Source organism: Papaver somniferum, unplaced genomic scaffold (genome assembly GCF_003573695.1).
Source record: "Papaver somniferum cultivar HN1 unplaced genomic scaffold, ASM357369v1 unplaced-scaffold_107, whole genome shotgun sequence".
Classification (NCBI taxonomy): Eukaryota; Viridiplantae; Streptophyta; class Magnoliopsida; order Ranunculales; family Papaveraceae; genus Papaver; species Papaver somniferum.
Window position 1 is genome coordinate 4,554,533 of NW_020619603.1, and position 12,117 is coordinate 4,566,649.

General features: G+C 35.5%; 1 long non-coding RNA gene across 4 annotated transcripts; it reads right to left on the bottom strand.

Annotated features, from left to right (window-relative positions):
- Positions 1–8,127: 8,127 nt before the first annotated feature.
- Positions 8,128–11,504, bottom strand: LOC113328446. 4 transcript variants are annotated; one of them, XR_003349418.1, is made up of 10 exons: positions 11,302–11,504; positions 11,094–11,157; positions 10,943–11,008; positions 10,642–10,780; positions 10,183–10,360; positions 10,034–10,090; positions 9,759–9,910; positions 8,710–9,580; positions 8,504–8,622; positions 8,128–8,310 (listed from the first exon to the last, which is right to left on the bottom strand). It is a non-coding gene; the product is annotated as an uncharacterized LOC113328446 (long non-coding RNA). The 4 variants fall into 4 exon arrangements; XR_003349420.1 differs by having other exon boundaries at positions 8,128–8,622; positions 10,276–10,360; XR_003349419.1 differs by having other exon boundaries at positions 8,128–8,622; positions 8,710–8,817.
- Positions 11,505–12,117: the final 613 nt, after the last annotated feature.

Consider the following 12,117-nt stretch of genomic DNA (forward strand, 5'->3'; position numbering starts at 1 on the left):
ACAAACAAACCCATTAAGCCCAATTTACTCAAAGGGTATTCAAAGCCCAAAAGCAATTTAGAGCCCAAATAGCTAAACACAACAAAACACTCCCAATCTCTGTGGATCGACCCGTACTTGCACGAGCTACAACTGACGACCGTGCACTTGCGGTATTACTGTAGGCCCGCGTTTTCATTTCGCTTCATTTATATACCCATCTTTGAGGCCTACCAAGTTTTTGGCGCCGCTGCCGGGGATAATTTTTAGGACCTTTTAGAAGCCTACCACCAGCAGAATTTCTCGGGATGAGAAGTTCGGCATTTCGCGGACTGGGTTCGCGGACTTGGCAACAAGCCATTCTTCCGGTTTCTCTTGATCAACAAAGTTCGCAAACTTTGGTTCAAGGAATAGGACTTATACATAAATGGTTTTCCACAACAATGTTTATATCCACCATTGGTTATGTAATCTGAACTCTCATTCCAATCATTGAAACATTCTTAGAGGACGTTATACAGTTGTTACACCATTTTTTCCTCAAAGCAATTTTCAAAGTGATTGAAACATATCATTACTTTCGTCACCAGGTAAAGATAAACTTGGTCGAAGCGAAAATCTTACCAACACATATTTCGAGATATAAATAGGCGATGTATACTCGGCTCGAAATACCAAATGTGTATAATCATAATCTAATATATAGCATACGACTTTTTGTCTCAAAGAGTAAGAGATAGAATAGATAGACTTTTGATTGATAGATAAGTTCAAGTCTCCACATATCTTTTTGTCGAGAATTTCCACCGGTTCCTTGAGTACATCTTCGTCTTGTATGATGGATCGCCATGGAGTCCTTGAGCTCAACTACACTTACTATCCTATTCCGAGACTTAGCTATAGTAGACTAGAAATCAAGACTTATAGTTTTGATCACTAACATTGACAAACATGCTTGAGATAGCAACGCACGCGATTTCGACCGAGCAATGCTCTAACAATCTCCCCCTTTGTCAATTTTAGTGACAAAACTATCAATACATATGGAATACAAAAAAGGTAATGAAACTTTAGTAGCTCCTATTCCATATGTCTAATCTTCAACATTCCTCGAAATCTTCGTCATTTCCAAGTACTCCAATGATCCCAAAGGTTGTAAGTTTAGCACCATCGTTGTTGAAGATCCGTAGCTATAACAATGAGAAAGCATCGGTCTCGATCATTGTTATACAATGTCATAGTATTATTACACAGTGTCAAAGTCCAATCGTATCACAACTTCAAAAATAATACTATGGTGATATGTATCACCCCCCCCCCCCCCTTAGTCAATACTCCATCACACATGGAAACCACTCCCCCTTACACAATGATCCGAAAACCATATGTATTTGTAGTGTGAACTAGATATTAATTCTCACCTTTTTTGTTAATAAAATTGGAAAAGGCACAAGAACGGGATCATAATGAAATTTCCGTAAGAGACATTTCATGACTTAAGAGAAAGAGACACACATCATCTTATTTAGATGCAATCATATAGCCAAAGCTAACAACATTCATCAAGGAGTATAAAGATACAAGATAACCCATCTAAAATTCCACATCCTCACACCCCTCAAGATATGACCATTAAGCACAAGTTCAAAAGAACTCTCCCCCATTTGATGTCATTCCCGAAAGAACAACAACCAGCAACCTTAATTTCAAGAGAAAAGAAGGATTTTTATTGGACACCAAAACCATATGAATGATTTTTATATCCAAAAACTCAATCAAATTAATCATAAGTAAACCCATGAATAATTTAATTGGAATATGCAATCAAATTAAACACAAAAAGTGATCAATTTAATTGATTGTGCTCAACATAAGTAAACTTACGGAGCAACGACTAAGTTAACCATACAAGAGAGTGATTGGCTTAATCGTTCATATACTCAACACAAGAGAACTTATGGAGTAATAACTAAATAACCAAACAAGATGATTAATTTAGTTCTAAAACATAAAGTACCTCACGGAACAACCAACCAAGCTAATCAAAAATTAATCAACTTAGTTGTATCGTGCTCAACATAAGATACATTACGGATCCTCACAGTATTACATAAAATATGGATCAATGAAGATCAATATTGTGGAAAACACAAGGATTCATTCAGTTGCACAAGCATATACAATAGCAATAATCCTTGGATACAAAAGATTTTGACTTATCTTCCATCAAAACTTGACAATATAGGCTTAACTTTTGTAATTGTCAAAAGTCTACTCATCCTTAAATCAATACATGAATATCGATCATGAACGAATTTACTTTTGATAAAATATGGGAAACCATAGTTCACGGACGTAAACACCAATAGCCCATAACAAGTTGCAATATAACAAATCATAAAGATTAAATACTTCAAAACATCATCCTCCAAAAAGTTTTAGAATTTAAACCAAAAACCAAAAAACATGAAGATGAAAAATAATAGCTATGTGTAGTCACAATCATCGCTATTCAGAGCACTAGTTATTCTTCCAACTAAGTCAAAAAGAAGACATACTAGGCAATAATGTCTTTGAGAAATTTATTATCATTCCCGAACTCCTTGTCGTCAACAGCCATTGGTACATAAGGTTCGTGAAGATAAGAGTTAATATCAACAAACCGTCTTGGCTGGTGATGTCTAACCAGGGCTTTCTGAATTTCCAAAGATCTTAAAACGCAAGCTTTAATATCACGAATCTCCTTTCTTACTTCCTTCAACTCATCAAGAACATCGGAAAACTTCTGAGAGTTAGAAGGGACAGCCCTCGACTTTCTTGTATTCCTCCTTTTTCTTTTCAGTGACGGAGTTACTGGAGATATCTCTTTTTCCTTGATTGATGGCTTAAGAATCATGTTGACATCCTTTCCATCCAAAGACATGATGCTCTTAGGGAACAATTATAAACAACTGATTTTTGTGAGTGGAATTCACAATCTCAACAAGCAGTCTTAAGATATAAAGGATATCAGAGAGGAAAAAGGAATGTAGGGTTCGCAACCTTTAAATAGGTTCGTGGACGTCCAACTCTAAACCCTATAAAGAGTAGAATTGTCGATAATAACATTCATTTTATTTGATAGACGAAAAAAGAATAAACGTAAGAAGAAAAAATTTTCTTAAAGCCTGTGCGTTCACAACCTTGTCTCTTTTGATCAGGCACATGAGACAAGATTTACCAATCAACACAATTAATTTGTGTTGTGGTGAACAAAAATTTGTCCACCATTTTCCTCTTGAGAGGAATCTTCTAACCTCTGTCTATCAAAACGATTTTACCATGCCTTCTTCTCTAATGGTATTGTTTTGTCTTTGGAAACTAACTTCTTAGACGAAGATAAAATCCTACATACCTCAGCGGTCTTCTGAGCAAGTTTAAGCTTCCTTGCTAATTGATTTGCTCTTCGTTGAAGTTTTTTGGCGTGCCTCACTCGATGTTTGTACTTGCAACATCTTGATAGTTCATTACCCTTTTGAGAAAAAACGAGCACGTCAATCTTGGATAATATTCAGGCATCTGTGGTGTGACAGCAGCTAGACACAAGGTAGATCCTGAAACATTACAAACAGAGTTTCCAAAGGATGGGTCAATTGATTCTTCCAGCTTGATTGGGTTCTCTTCTTTGCCGAAACCATCAAGATTGATATATGTATTGCTACAGTTATCAAAATCAATGTTTTCACATAGAAGACCGACACTTGATTTCCTGTCTTCATCAGAATCATAGATCTCAGACATGTCATCAAGTGTTACAACAAGACCTTTGTTCCCGGTGTATTTTCTACGATTTGGGCAATCGTTTGAAAAATGACCAAAACCTTTACACTTAAAGCACTGTGGCATATCCTTGTCATCATCCTCGTCAGCATCCCTATTTTTAAGAGGAACACGATTGTGAGGTTTATCTGATGACCTAGGTTTGTCTCTTGAAAACCGTTTACTTCTCTTCAGTAGAAGATCCCTAAGCTGTCTTGTGATCAATGAGACTGGTTTGTCAAGATCTTCATCTGAAAAATCACCCTCAGACTAATCATCCTCAGAGACATAAACACTTTTACTTTTATCAAGCAATTTAGTGTACTTCTGTGCTTTAAAGGCAACATCCTTTCCGATTTTGGATGTATGCTCATGATCAAAGATCTTTAGATTTCCAACCAATGTATTTATGGAAAGATTATCAAGGTTATTTCCCTCAACGATGGCATGATTCTTAGACTTGTATCTGGATGGCAGCGATCTAAGAATTTTCATCACAATGTCCTTTTCAGGAATAGTCTTACCCAATGCAAAAGGTGCATTAACAATTTCAGACACTCTGTGATTAAACTCATCAAATGTATCTTCATATGCCATACGAAGGTTCTCCCAATCGGAATTAAGGTTTTGAAGCCTAGATTCCTTTTCACTGGAGTTACCTTCAAATACAGTTTCTAAGATATCCCAAGTATCTTTAGACCGAGTGAAATTAGACACATGGTGCTGAAGATTTGGGGTAATGGCATGTATGATGGCATTCAAACCGTCGGAATTTTTCTTTGCAATATTTATCTCAGCAGTGGCGTATTCACCAATAGGTTTGAGAATATTTACATCTCCAACTGCCACAACGGAAGCATCATAGCCATTAACAACATATACCCATGATTGAAAATCACGTGCTTGAAGAAAAGCTCGCATAACAATTTTCCACCATAAGTAATTAGAGCCATCGAAGGATGGTGGTACGTTAATAGAGATAGCACCTATGTCCATAGAGTCAGATCGCTACAAACACAGACTTGTACGGTCTTAAACGTGTTTACCTGCTCTGATACCAATTAAAAAAGCGGGGGTCTAATAACCACACCGAATATTTCGCTTAGCAATCTGTATGGACTAACTCCGAAACACTTCTAGAGAATCAACTATACAGTCAGACTTAATCTAGGTAAAAGTATCTCAAGGAGTTAATATCTCTCTCTTGTTTTGATTTAGTCAAGCTAATAGAAATCAACGAGTCTTTAATCAAACACAAGGAATAACTTGGACGGTACCAAAGACCAATGATCAATCAATGATCTAAATGCACAGCCTGTATTATTTCAATTTTAAAGATCAAACAATATAATGCGGAAACTGAAATAACACAGACACCAGAAATTTTGTTAACGAGGAAACCGCAAATGCAGAAAAACCCCGGGACCTAGTTCAGATTGAATACACAATGTATTAAGCTGCTACAGACACTAGCATACTCCAAGCTAACTTCGGATTGGACTAAATTTGAACCACAATCAGTCTCCCACTGATCCAAGGTACAATCGTACTCCCTACGCCTCTGATCCCAGCAGGATACTGCGCAATTGATTCCCTTAGCTGATCTCACTCATAACTAAGAGTTGCTACGACCCAAAATCGCAGGCTTTGACAATAAAAAAATCTGTCTCAACAGACAAGTCAGGATCAATCTGTCTCGCACAGAAAACCTTAAAGTTTTTGTTCCGTCTTTTGATAATAATCAAGGCGAACAGGAACCAATTGATAATCCAGTCTTATATTCCCGAAGAAGATCCTAGATTAATCAATCACCTCACAACAATCTTAATTGTATGGTAGCGAAACAAGATGTTGCGGAATCACAAACAATGAGGGGAAGATGTTTGTGATTACTTTTTATATCTTGCCTATCGAAGAAATCAAACAATCTCAAGCCAATCAATATGATTGTACTCGTACGATAGAAGATGCAAGATCAGATCACACAACTACGATAAAAGTAGTATCGGTCTGGCTTCACAATCCCAATGAAGTCTTTAAGTCATTTAACCTGGTTTTAGAAGAAGAAAACCAAAGGTTAAAGGAGAACCGACTCTAGCACGCAAACTAGTAGCACACGTAAGATGTGGGGATTAGTTTTGCAGAGTTGCTAGATGTCCCCTTATATAGTCTTTCAAATCAGGGTTTTTCCTTGGTAGCAAAGCAATCAATATCCACCGTTAGATGAAAACCTGATTTAGATTCAAGCTAATATTTCTCAATCGTTAGATCGAAAACTTAGCTTGTTATACACAAATGAAATGCACGCTTATAGGTTTGTTAACCGTACCCAAACGTGTATATTGTTGGTTCAACAATAGTTAACCAAAAGGTTAGTCATATGAGCATTTCATATCAACCATGTTCTTCTTCACCATAACTAGTTCAAATGACTCAATTGAACTAGTTAGAGAGTTGTTCAATTGCAAGGAAATCTTATGCAACTACACAAGACACAATTGAAGCAAATATGATTTGATTCACTTGAATCGGTTCATGAACTTTTATAGCCACGGTTTGCAAATAACATTACTTAGTGTTTTTAAGTTCAAGTTCATAAATCATCTTTAGATATATAACCTTCTCAAGTTCGCACACTAGGTTCACAGACTTAAGCAACCGGGAAGAGTTTACAAACTCCAGCATAAATTCTCGGCAAAGACTTTCAGCCAGTTCGCGGACTAGTACACACGCAACTAGTTTGTCAACTCCAGTAAAATTTCTTGGGATGAGAATTTCGGCAGTTCGCGGACTTGGCAACAAGCCATTCTTCCGGTTTCTCTTGATCAACAAAGTTCACAAACTTTAGTTCAAGGAATAGGACTTATACATAAATGTGTTTCCACAACAATGTTTATGTCCACCATTGGTTATATAATCTAAATTCTCATTCCAATCATTGAAACATTCTTAGAGGACGTTATACAGTCGTTACACCATTTTTCGTCAAAGCAATTTTCAAAGTGATTAAAACATATCATTACTTTCGTCACTAGGTAAAGATAAACTTGGTCGAAGCGAAAAGCTTACCAACACATATTTTGAGATATAGATAGGCGAGGTATACTCGGCTCGAAATACCAAATGTGTATAATCATAATCTAATATATAGCATACGACTTTTTGTCTCAAAGAGTAGGAGATAGAATAAATAGACTTTTGATTGATAGATAAGTTCAAGTCTCCACATACCTTTTTGTTGAGAATTTCCACCGGTTCCTTGATTAGATATTCGTCTTGTATGATGAATCGCAATGGAGTCCTTGAACTCAACTACACTTACTATCCTAGTCCGAGACTTATCTATAGTAGACTAGAAATCAAGACTTATAGTTTTGATCACTAACATTGACAAACATGCTTGAGATAACAACGCATGCGAGTTCGACCGGGCAGTGCTCTAACAATATATCAAAAAAAAGTTTAATTACTTGTATTGTTTGTGTAGTAGTAGTGTCAGATGCATGGTGGTAGACATGTACTTGGAAGTTGTTGGGGGTGGGAGACTGGAGAGATTCTACAAAATAACTATGACTAATTTGCTTGTTAAAAATGAACAGCTGAATCAGTATAAACGAAACTAGATAATACTAATTTGTAGAAATGGTTTATGCAAAAATAAAAACGAAGTGTCAGAAAAAAAGACGTTATTGCACAATTCTATATACTATCATTTTAGAAAAATTCATATTGGTCATATTTGTTTGGATTCAAGTCAGAACTAGACAAATGATAGATTATCTTGATTAATGTTAGATTTTACATATGGATAGTATAAAACAGTGATCCCAAATACAATAATCAGGTATTTTAGTCTTGGATTCACTACACCATTTTTAGCGATTAGCAACGACGTGATTCAGTTGCAAAGCGGGGTTGCAACAGTTTTAATCCCATACGAAAGTCCATGTTGCAAATTTTCGCAACTGCTCATAAGCCATTGCGAATATTCGGTTGAACAGTTTCAAACAGTTGCAACTTAAATTGGACGCAACAGAGTTGCGAAATTAGGAGGTCGCAACATTTTGAGTCAGTTACGAACTGAAAAGTCACAACCGCACTGTATGGTTGCGAACTTTTGGCAACATCCAAAAAGTAATGGTTTTGACCGGTCAAAACCAGGTCAAAATTAGAACTCCTGTAATGAAATCACCCTTTTCATCCGGTAATCAAATTAATCCAACAATACTATCAAAAAATTGAAATTGAATGACAATTATTAACTGACTTCATTTTACAAGTTCAACAAACTACAATCTCTCAAGTTCCAAATGTGAAAACAATTACATAATACTATAGAAGTGAAAACAATTACATAATATTATAGAAATCTGAAAAATATACATTCTGATACAGAAACTACCAAAAAATACAAACAAAAATGAAGCAATTCAGTTTAAATCAAAATAAAACTTGGAATCATTGGTGAACCTGGACTTGCATGACTTGTAGAAGTATTGACCATGAGAGCTGGCCAGCTACTTGTCGAGTATACTTTCATGTAAACACAAGAAAAGCAATACATTAGTAATTGATCTTAATTAACTTTTCTAATGAAGACACGAAAAACAAGATAAGTTCAAAGTATACACGTGCTTTGTTGTAAGCAAACAAGATAAGTTCAAAGTATACAAGTACTTTGATGACATCTAGTACGTACAAATCGGCTTAATGTAAATTATATTACCGTGTTAAAGGACACAGTCCTGAAAGCAGGTCAAGAATAGCGATAAGTTCTTCATATTTGTTTAAATAAAACTCTCTGGCCAAATGCAGGAGCAAGACAAACATTCCAGATTGCATGTACTGCACAACAATGAGCGCACGTGTTAGCTGGAAAATAAAATCAATGACATAAGTGAAACATGATAAAAACATTTAGGATAGCCTTACGATTAGGTGAGGGCATATTGCTTTGTTTCCTAGCATGATGCCTTACTACAACACACAAATTCCCATTCTTCGCTCTATACAAGAAGAAACAAGAGACCAGAAGCAATCCTAAAAAGAGATGGACAAACAGTTAGAAATTTAAAGCCCTGGTATCTGAGAAAAACAAAAATATCCCCTGCAACCAATATCTTTAGAAGTGACAAACCTCTAAAATATGCTTAAACCGCCACTTATACCCATGAATATATTTTAGTAGTAATTTCATTTCCTTTCAGAAAAAAGGAAAAAAAAAATTAAAGATTATTTTGTCTACTCTTTTATCTTTCGTTAATTGTAGAAGGCCCTTATTCTACAATATTTGTATAAGACACAGAATTTTGTTTTGTGTTGGAAACAAAAGACTTTGTCTTTTATGATCTTGGTGAGCCACTAAACAATACCATTTACTACTACTACTACAAATGCACTATTAAATTCTTTGTTGGAAAAAATAATAAAGAAAGATTATGGACTTCAATTATGCTTAACACAGGTAAGGTTAAGTTACAGGGCAGGTCATTAAGTTGAAAGGCGTTATAGATGATATTTGACACGGCCAATAGAGAACAACGCAAGCTGAGTAATTCGATTCAGATGCACAAATTGACATGAAAAGAGAAGTATTTAATAAAGTATGTTCATCCATCTTTTTAAGGGCACTACCTTTTTGAAGCAGCGTAGAAGAATTATCAACCACGGTAAAAACTTAATTTGCTGACTAATTTAATTTCTAGCTTATTAAGAGTTTATTACCTCGACCGCGATACCCTCACCTAAGACAATGCGGATCTCTCGCATCAGTAGCATTTTAGCGGCTTTAGCCTACTGGACCCTATGAAATAATTAGGCGACACATTAAAACATGGTAAAAAGGAAAGGACGTATTCTGAGTTGGTGTCGCTTGGGTCACATATTACAAAACGTGAAAACAAAACTCGCAGAATTAGATCCATGCTAAACAAAAAACAGAAACATAAGAGTGAAAATGAAATGAAACGAAGGATGTTTACCACGGAGGTAAACTTTCATTAGCATGTTTTCGAGGAACGAAGAACGCTCCATGAGTACTAGTATCAGACGCAGTCAAAATATTGCAAAATGATTGAACACCCTCTCTTGGTGGTTCTTGTGTACATGGTACATGACTACTAGGTTCATTCGGCTAAAATGTAACAAAAACACACAAACAACAAACAAAAATCTTATAAGTAAATCAAACAAACAAAATCGACAAAATCAACAAAAAAAGAAAAATACTTCAATGAGAGATTGATTGATTCCTTACATCATGTTATGGTTGCAAAGTCAGTCTTGCATAAACCTCATCGGTTTCTTGTTCATCCTAAGATAAAACATTCGAAGTCCAATTAGCATCATACTAGACATCATAACATAAATATCTGAAGAAAGAGAAAAACCAAGATCCATACATACCAATAATTCTCTGAAAACTAATTCTTCATTTGCGATGCTTCTATCCATAAAAGCAAGATCAATACATGTCAGTTTAGGGATGATGAGTCTTACTTGCTCCATATGACCTTGAGGACATCAACAAGAGGACCAGCACAAGCTCTCCATAGCTCTGAATACAGATCATCACATCCATTACCTAGAACAATCAAACCAAAATCAAGGTCAAACGATGTAGAAATAGAAACAAAATCAAACTCACGGAAAGGAGAAGCTTGATTTCTGAATCAAGACCAAGAAAAATTAAGAAAACCCCATTATCAAAATCAAAAAAAGGAGCTTCATTTCTAATTTCTAAACGGTTCAATATCATTGATTTGCAAACCTAGACAACACAATGTTGCAATTAGCATTTAACCCTAAACTCTTAAAATGAACATTACTAAACAAGGAGAAATTTGAAATTTAACAAAAACTTACGTAAGAAGAAATTCCTAAGAATTCCATTCCATCACAAGTCTCAACACCTTCAAGAACATGTGATGCAATTTCTGGAGGTATGATAGGTGATGATGGTCCTGTCATTAAAACATCACCAACCAAAATGGTTTCGTTGGCTCTGAATTAACCGAAATAAAAACCAAACAAAACCCATCAATTTAGACATACAAGGATTCTATTTTAACAAATTGTATAGCAAAACTGAAAACAATCTGATAAAAAGAATTTGAAAGAAATCTGAAGAAAAATTGATACTTGGGTGAAGAAATTCCATTCTTACCATTCATGATTACTCTGTAATTCTTTCCTCCCTCCCTCTAGTATATAACCCCAAAAGTATGTTTCACTGATTTACAAAACCCTAGTCATTCGATTCAACAATGATAAAAAAAATGATTCTGAAATCGATAAGAAACCAACTTTTTTCACACCTTTACACATAAGATCTGAACCCGTTAGATCCCTTAGTAACCCAAAATGATATGAACACTCGATCTGTACAAAGAGCTCACTGAATCAATTGATTAAACCTAAACAGATCTTACAACTCAATTTAACTCCATTCTTCATCCAAATCAACATGCAATTTTAAAAAAAAAAACCCGAATTTAAGAAACATAGACTGTTTTTTTTTATTACCTGAATCAGTATAACTGAAGCCTTAGGTGAGATTTGGAGTCTGAAATTGAAATAGAAAGAAGAATTTAGTGTCTGAGCCCTAATAATCTAAACCCTAAAAAGTTTTTTCTCAGAAACCAGACAAAGGTATAGATTTTAGGTTTCAATGAGTATTTAGTGATATATGAGAGAACTTTCTTTACTGGTAGAAAAGAGAACGAGAGAGGAGCAGGGAACGAGAGGAGAAGAGATGAGATAATGAGAGGTAGAGAAGAGAACGTGGTGTTCTCGACAATCATATGGACTGAGTCATTTTTGAAGCTGACTCCAAGTATCTGAATGGGCTGAAACCGAGTCAGCTTGAAAGTGTGGGCTACATACACGAGTCGCACGCGTACAACTCAGTTCTGTTGCAAATTGTCACAAGGTCAAACAGTTGCGAGTTTTGGAACAACAACGAACTATTGCAAAATTTTCGCAACAGAATTTCGCAACTGAAAATTCGCAACAGAGGATAAACTGTTGCGACTTCTAGTTACTAATCCTAGGAATCTTAGAATCATCAGACCATATTATGGAAATCAAGCAGTTGTAAATATTAATTGCTCATGTTTGGGCATATGTGTTATATTTCTCAAAATCTTAGGAAATCTACACATTTTGTATATAATATTTTTTCTATTCAGTGTTTATCCTGGCTAGTATGGGGCCTATCAATTTCCTCATCCAATCTAGGAATTGATCATAAGGGATGTCCAAATTAGGAAAAAAGTAGATTTTTTTTTTGATGGGGGCGTTTTTTGAAGGGGGCATGGAGGACAAATGATATGTTGACAC